We start from the raw sequence: 9,027 nt of genomic DNA on the forward strand, positions 1-9,027 counted from the left end.
CCCGATTGTTGATCGTCTCGTCAATAGAGTTGTAAAGTCAATTCGCCATCGAAACCGGGAAACGAGAAGTATATACACATCGACAAACGAAAGCCGGTTCGCATGTATCCTGTCGCCGCACACGCGTTACTGAAAGCGGAAGGAAGTCTATGGTCGATGAAAGAGATATAGTGAAGTCGTAAAATCGGTCAGAGCCACATAGATACCTTTTAAGGATTCAAACAAAAGTAAAGTAATTTGAGACTATTGATTTGAGAATTTTCGGGATTATAAGGAGCCTAGAGCCTCGTTCAGGGCCGTACGATGTCAACTCGGAGCTATTCCTTTCCGCGTCTTTCGTAGATGAATGTTTCAATTTTTTACAATTGTAAACGAATTTTTATTATTTCGGCGATTGTTACTAAGACATTGAAGGGAATTAACATCGTAAAACTTTAACGAAACACTAAAAGTAATACGATTTTAATGCATGTTCCATGTCGTGCTAACGTGATTTATCATCCAGACCGCATGGATCATTGCCGAACCACGCGGTACGAGACTTATTACTGCAAGATTTTTGTAATCTAATATCTAAAGGGCTTCTATGCAATACGTACATACATACTATGCGATACATCAATGAGTCTCTCCGTTTAATGCTTTAATTTACGACTTCACTGCGGCAGTGCTCCGTTAATTGGCCACGTTTTTACATAGATAATATCAGGGACTCGCCTTACGAATTCAATTGTAAGAATTAGTAGGGATAACAATGGTCGGTTAACGTGGCACTACGAGAGTACGGTTCCATCGACTATACTTCTCATCCACGTCTCTCCGTTTTGTCCCCACTCTACTCGGTTCTTCGTTTTTCGCTCCGTTCGAAGCGTTCTTTTCCACCTTCTGTCTCGTTTGTCTCCTACTCCTTCACGTTCGTTCTCGATCGTGTGCCACGCTTCCGGCTGACAGTGCGGTTTTCGGGCCTGCGCGACTCGCCAATATCGTATCCTTCCTTCTCCTGTGCGATTCTCAGTGATTTACGAATCTCCTGACGAATCTATTTCTTCGAGCTTACTCGTCGTCGATAGCGTAAATAAAGGAAGATCGCGTCGAGACGTCGTGCACTTTACTTAAGAGTGCGTCATATCTCGTATCTGGAAATGGTGCACCTGTCCGTCCTTTTCGCTCTATGTATTTCGACGAAGGATCGATCGAAAATCTTGCAAGGATTTGGTTATGAGGCCCCGATGTCGACGATCATCACCGAATATGTACTACTGGAAAATGAAACGCCTTAAACGTTTGGTGAGTGAACATTCTGCCTTAAATTTATAACTTCTTTTATGATTTTTGCGCTTCCAGGCATTAGTTTACAATAATGTGTTATGAGATATTGTATAATCGCGGAAATCGAATTTTTATAATCAAATACGTTTGTAAAGGGATGTTCACAAAAAAAAAAAATAGACTGACAATTTTATTCGTTAGGAACTTTTTCAAAGTTGATGATTTATCGATACCCATGTCGGGACGGGAACGACGTGGGATTATGTAACGCGCGTAATTTGAACGTGTATACCACGTGCCCACTTATGTTACTATTTTTACTTCATCATTTCTCTTCTTACCCATTTAAAATTGTTCGATCGAAACAACAGAAAAAAAAATCATTAATTTAATTGTGATTTAGCCGGAAGTCATATTCTTAACATGCCTAATAAACATACGTATTACGATTGAAACCGCTGAATTGATTCGAACACGAGGAATACTGGAAACGGGTAGGCGGGTGTCGTTAGACACGGACACGCCCATTGGTCGGGCTCATCGTCGTCCGTATGTTTCGCGAAGCTTAATTGAATTAAACGCCTTGTAGTGGTTTTCTAAGGTCGTTTGGTGTCGCACCATATTTGGCTGTCTAAAAAGCACATTTCGCCCTGTGGACTCGTGTTTCGATATTTTTTCCTGTGTTTCTTTCCCTACCAATTATTCAAACATGCTCTGGTCGGGCTATTATTAGATTCGTTTCGGTTGGGATAGTTGAGGAAGAAGGGGGAACGTTATCGAGAGAACCGCGTCTTGGCTTCGTGTCACGCTACGCGATACGTGACACGCCGTCGAATAATTTCTTCGAACGATTTCAGAACGTAGTTTGCATCTCGTGAGCATATACGTTAAATTCGAGGATATATTGCAACGATCAAACTTTTGAAATAATCTTAAGTTTCGAAATAAATAAAATCATCGAGTTCATGGAAAGCTGTTAAATGTACTATTTAAAAATTGAAATATTTAAAATCAGACGTTCAAGGAATGAAACTGTTGAAACGATTACAAACTAGAGTCAAGAGTGTCCATCTCGTCGTACGCACGCCCTTATCCTGTCGAATGAAACGGACGTTCGACACCAGAGCGCGTTGCGTCTTGTATAGCAACGCGTATAATATGCACAGCGCACACTGTGAACTCGTATGCGAGTAGTCTGGCGCCAGCAGGTGCAGTTAAATATAGCTTATGCAACGGGTATCCTCCTTTCTTTCTTTCTTTTTCTCTTCTTCTTTATTCTCCTTTCTTCTATCCTCCTTCCCTTGCCCCACGAAAAATGGCACATAAACAAATGTGAAGTAATAAAAGATACTAATTTCTCCTTACGAAGGATCCGATATTTTAGAACATTTGTAATCGACTGAGAGCGCGTTCTCGTAATAATAAATTAATACAAATGTTTTGTTTACACCAGTTCGCACGGCGGAAATATTGCGTTTCGAAATGAATCGATGTATCCCTTGTCTTTCGCGATTTCGACAAGGAGAAGGGAAACAACCGCGAAACCGAAGCTATTCGAGGGACATTAGAATCTAACACGGTTTTGTGCACCTGCTTGCGCGGGTGCGTTAATCTCATTTTTTCGGAGATTCTTCTAATCGCCTGCCAGCATGCATTTTCTATGTTTGCTTGTTTTTTGTTGTCATTCGTGGGCCGAAATATTTTCGAAAGTTTTCATCGAATTTTATCTTTCTTTTTCTTTTTGCATTGTTTATCGTATATTCGATAAAACAACGGGGCTAGAATTTTCTCAAGTAGGCTAGAAAATTAATTCGTGTGCAAATTTAGTTGAAAAGATTCTTATGTACGAGATGACGACTTCGGTTTACGAAAAGTATGGGAGAGAATTAGCATTCCCGGGAGCACCAATTAAATTTTTACTGCAGCCCATGAAATTACTCCATCATATCGTGGAATAGTGTATCGAAAAACCTTTTTATTCCTTTTTTGCGCGCAGGACGTCGTTCGATTCCTCCTTGGTGAACAAGACCAGCCATCTTTAAGTAAAAAAAGGAACATATTAATGCTCATTATGGATATTAGCCTTCGGCCATTTGCATAAAGGCGGAGACGTTGATACAACTGGTCGTGCGATAACGAGCGACGGATGGCATGACTGGTTGCCAGAGAATTTTTATTTTTCCCCCCTTCCTTTCTTTTTTATCTTTCTCTTTTCTATTCGCTCGCGCGTGCGCGCTTGCATGACTAACATAGGAAAGAAGAGAAGAATCGTGAATTGCCGAGATTTCTTTTCGTTCCAGTACAGAGCTTACAAATATTAGTTTAACAATTGTGCATGACGAAGAGAGGTTTATCGAAACAACGACCATTTTAAATTTTGTCGAATCTTCGAATTTTTACATTTCGAACGTTAAAATTTAGCATCGTTTTTAAACGGTTTCTAAATAATTTCAAATTTATACAGATATGGCGTTAGTTATATAAAATATAGTCTTGACATGATTGTGTTATTTCGTGTCTTTCCACGGGGGAAGGATATCTTGTAGGAAGAAAAATCCCTACTTAAGTTGCATGCCGTGAGTCGCTTCATAAAACCGGTTGCCAGATACATACACGGAAATGTAAATTTACAGAAGAAGCGGCTCTGAATACTGCGAGAGAAAAAAGAGAAGCTGCTTATGTTGAATGCAGCTCCTGCATACGTGAAATTATGTTAGCCACGGAAATAATATACATACGTTTAATAAAATTAAGGAAATGATCGTTGAGATTAACAGACGAGCTAAAATAAAAGGGAATGAAATATTTATCTTTGACGTTTTCATTATGCTATGTGCGAGAGCAAAAAATGGCGAGAGTAAAAAAGGCGAATTAACAAGTTAAAAGCATAATCGTGGGTATAAAGCTTGAATACAAACTTGCCTTAATACTCTGTCACGACCGTTAGCACAAGTGTTTGGTTGTATTGATAACATAGGTAATGTCGGATTGTGTCAAATGGCGTATTGAAAGTTTTGAAAAAGATCGGCGACATTGGATATATGTACACTCGACCTCGACTCCGTAAACCTCATGACGATATATGCATATAAACTCGCGTATTATTCGGTTGGTATTAAAGTCATCCTCGATTATGTAGGTACATGCATATAGTATGAGCAAGAAAGAGACAGAGAAAGAGTAATGTGGACGGATGGTTGGGAATGAATAGGAGAAAAGTGGATGCGTGCCCATAGGCGTCGCCATTTGCATTATTAAACGAGAACTCTATTTACTTCAAGCTAAACGTAATATCACGTGAAAACTGAATGCAATGATATGTATTATATTTTTATCATGAAAAATTAGTTATCCTTTGAGTAGTAGATTCTTATGTAAAGACTATGTAATCGTTGTTATGCGTTGAAAAGTGCAAGCAGTATAATTGTGTCGACGCTATATTACGTAAAAAAGGGAAAGTTTGAAAGTCATTGAAAAAAAAAAAAGGAGAAATAAGAAGTATAGATTTGGTGTGATTTTATGCCGCGTACAAAAGTCTTGCGACGCCCATGCGTATGAGGAAAAGGGTGGAGCGAGGAGGTAAGAGGCAGACGAAGCACAGCAAGATGCCTTAGGATCGAGTCTCTCCCTGACGGCGTTTATTTATTACCAGTATTAATACCAAGCCCCGCAGAGTCGGTTGGTGATTACATAAAACATGCTTGCCCCTCCTACCATCGGAGGCAACCCCCTCATCTCCACCCTGCTCGCCTTCTATCTGCGAACGATGCTATCTCCCGTGGTAATGGGCCTTGGCAAACGAATCTATTCGAAAAGAAAAGAAAAGAAGTGAAAGAATGAAAAAGCAGAGGAACATTCTCGTTCGGCGTATCTTGGGTCGATTCCACGTGGAAAAAGAGGTGCAACCGTTGTGATCGCATAGTTCGGATTTTAAGATCGACGACCTCTAGGTATTGAACTTGACCCAAACGCGAAACGTGGTTGGCAGATTTTGTAGGTTATATAGGTTAATCATAAGCACTTGGTAAGAATTTGCAGTTATTTGCAGCCATGTTGCTTCTCTTGACTTGCTATATTCTCTGTGTATTCATTATCGATATCCTTACCTTGGCAGATGTTGCTTGCTCGATATCCTTGTCCTCATTCTAACAGTCCTGAACGCTTTTAAAAAGCTCGAACTATATAAAATTAATAACGAACGTCTACGCCCTTCTTGCTAACAATCCAATTGTAAATGAATAATAGTTCCTTCTTTCTGCTCTTCCCCAACTCCTCCAGCGGTTTTCTTTAGTTCCCTGCACGTTTTCACTACCGCACTTATTTGCACCTTGGCATCGCCGCTTTTTTTTTTACGCTCAGTGCACTAAACGTATAAAGCGGGCAGTGACTTCTACGCGCTTTATTGTAATCTCTGAGATCTCTGGGAACCACTTTTTCGCACGTTTAGTTGTTTCTTTACCAACGGACCGACCAATGACCATTGCCAACTTCGAGAAAGTACGGCACTCGGTAACGGGAAACGTTCGTTGGTCCACGATTGTTTCTTAGAAAGAGAAAGAAAAAAGCGACAGGACGGCGTGAGAGAGAAAGAGAGAGAGAGTGAGCGAGAGGGGTCGGCGGAGTGAGTGAGCGAGGGTAAAGGAAAGAGCGAAGAGAACGAGCTAAAAAAAGAAACGAGCCACGAGAACAAGGTGGACGAAACGAATGGACGAAGAAAGATACGAAAAGGGCAAGGGACGAACTCTGAGGACGGTGGATTAAAGCTAAAAACATCGGACGGAGTATCTGTTCACATCTTACCGGGCAGCATTAGATTGAAGTTGAACCTTCTAATACTGTCAGGTAAAGATGTCGTCAGGATTCCGAAATCAACGTGATTGGAATTGTCATCGGGCTGGGATAATTTCACTTGAGTATTGTCGTTGTTCGGATCTGATCTATACTGAATTCGAAACAACTGGCAATTGGTGTTGTTAAAAGCGTGCCCTTTTTACGGATTGTATATTTCAATATGATCTAGTAAAAACTAACTCTTTATGCTAAAATATGTGTATAAGAAACGGAGTTGCGAAATACAAGAACAGTTCAAATTTGTCGTAATCGGTTTTCTTTTTGGATGAATCGCGTATGTTATAAGTTTGAACTTTCCTTGTATTTTTCAGATCAGATAATATGTAATATAGAGAAATAACTATGTTAATGTAGCATCTTATATTAGTTATAGGTATAGACTAACGTAGATGTAAGTAAATTAATTAAAGAATAGTAAGTAACTGCCTATTGTGTATATTAGAAAACTCTCCTGTATTACAATTTAAATTCTGCGCGGCATGTGATATGGTATGATGTGTCGGATCTCGAAATTTCTTATTCTAATATTATTTCATTAGTATAGCTAGAATTTCAAGAATCGAGGCAATTGATGTGTATTTTCGTGGCACGCGTGAGTCAAAGTGTTGTAAGGGAGGGGGCGAGGTCACCTCTAAGTGAACCGAACAGGAATGAATGATGAATAAAATGAAAGGAAAAAATATATTTGATTTAAGAAAGATATTTTACAAATTCACGAATAGGATCTTCTTGAACGATTGAACAAAATCTTAGGCGACCAAAACCTATTCGTGGATCGAGCCACTCATATTTTCTTACATTTCCATCTTCACCTGTTTCAACCTAATGTTCCTCAACGAAAAATAGCTCTGACTGACTGTAAAAAATGGTGGCTGGAAGTCACGTGAGAGAAATGGTCGGTTAATAATTTTCCATCGGTGGAATTGTGCGGTGCGTGCGGCACATGCATAAATCCGCTGCACGTGTACACGTGACACAAGTGTATACTATCCCTATAAATACATTCACGCGGAGTGAGTGTGTCTCGATTCGAGAGCAACATGTATGGTTCTGTCTCTCTCTCTCTTTCTCTATGTGGCTTTCGTAGAACGTAGAGTGTAGAAAATCGGTAGGAGGTAGAAAACGAAGCTAAAAGTCGCGGCCTCGGTGCCCTGGAGAGAGAAGAGAAGAGTGTGTAGGCGCGTGAGGAATGTAATGCTTCGAAAACGTTGCCGCGATCGTAAAGCATCGCGTGGGTCTCTTCGTGAGGGGTTGCGCGAGCAAATAAATTCGTTCGGCCGTCACGCCGCCATTTTTACCCTCGTAGATCGGTTGGCTGATGATGTCGCTTGATGTATTGCAACGTATTTACGTAGATAGGTGGTAAATTCTTTGACGAGCTTATTGGAGAATCATTGTGGCGGAAATTGTGCGGCAATTGTACGTTGATGCGAATCCCTCGAAGTGAGGTGATTAGTGTTGTGGCGGCACTCGACAACGCAAATACCGCCACTCGAGACTAACTAGCAACGGACGATGGTAGCGCAGTAGTTAGCGCCTTAGGTTACGAACGTTCGGATCCCGGGATCGAATCCCGGCGACCGAAGTCCGATTTTTCTTCTACGATTCTTAAATAGGGAGAAAAATATTGCAGTACCCCAACAGCAGCGACATCATCTACAACCAAGCAAGCAACGAATACGTCATTATTTCACACATACACAGCCACCTCAGTGCCTTGAGGAACCCTCGATGGAGGGGATACTTTGTGACGCTAATGGTCTCGAACGTTAGCCTTAATTTTCAGTTTACTTTTTTGTAATCGTGAAATGTCCTCTGCGTTGGATATTTGTAAGTAAATATTGTTCTGTATTTCTATGAAATTATGTACTCACATATTTGTGTTGTTATAGTCAAGATAAACTTCTTTATTTTCGATATTTCCGAAGGTTGTTATCCAACATACCTAACATCGCTATTATCTTTGTGTTTCAAATGTTTCTAGATTATTCAGCAACTTAGGATAGTCTTAGGCTAATCATCAACGAGATATTTTTGCAAATACTTGATTTGAAAAAAAAAAGAATCGTGGACTTCGGGTTGATCGTTGGTGAGCTGAAAAAAGTAAAGAAATCCGGTTCAGAAACGGGATCGTAATAGCTGCGTGTTTTGCACAAAGGTGCTAATAAAAAGAGGAGTGTCCTTGCAATCAAGATGGAGGGATATAGGAAAAGCATAAGTAATTGAAATAATCGCACGACATCTTATGCGCATCTTAAGCAGCTATTGCAACAGCGCGTGTATTTTATAACTGTGAAGTAACGTGTGCATGGATCTCTTTATTCATTTATTCGTCTCGCTTGCAAGAGGCAGGCACATAAAGGCAAAGCGCATACTGTGTAATTCTACGGAGAGTATCAGCTTAAAAATTGAGACTGAAAGGATCGGATAAAAATAATATTGTTGCAGAAATAGAACTACCTAAATTATATAGCCTAATATATACAGGTAAGAAAATACACCGAGGCGAAAAAGGGGAAGACTATGACAAGGACGAAAGTATTCACAGAGCTCAAATGGCTGTGGTGTAGAGAGACATTGCATGAGGAATTTATAGTATTAAAAAATCATCAGACAGAAACTCTTAATTAACATAAACAATTCATCGCATGAAAGATATAGAAGCTGAAAGAAACATTGTATAGAAAATCGGTACTATAAAGAATCCATTGTATAGAAAATACGTAACGCAAGAAGTCTTACATATAGAGAGCTATCGACATGAAAAAATCATTCTACATATCGTGCAAACAGTGTAATGCAACAAAACCTTGGTCGTATGGAAAATTTATGCCACGAAATACAAGCGAAACATGCACTATAAAAATGTGTATGCTATTTTAATATTTAAGAAGACGCTGGTAGTAA

This window comes from Bombus pyrosoma, linkage group LG11 (genome assembly GCF_014825855.1).
Source record: "Bombus pyrosoma isolate SC7728 linkage group LG11, ASM1482585v1, whole genome shotgun sequence".
In the NCBI taxonomy this organism is placed as follows: Eukaryota; Metazoa; Arthropoda; class Insecta; order Hymenoptera; family Apidae; genus Bombus; species Bombus pyrosoma.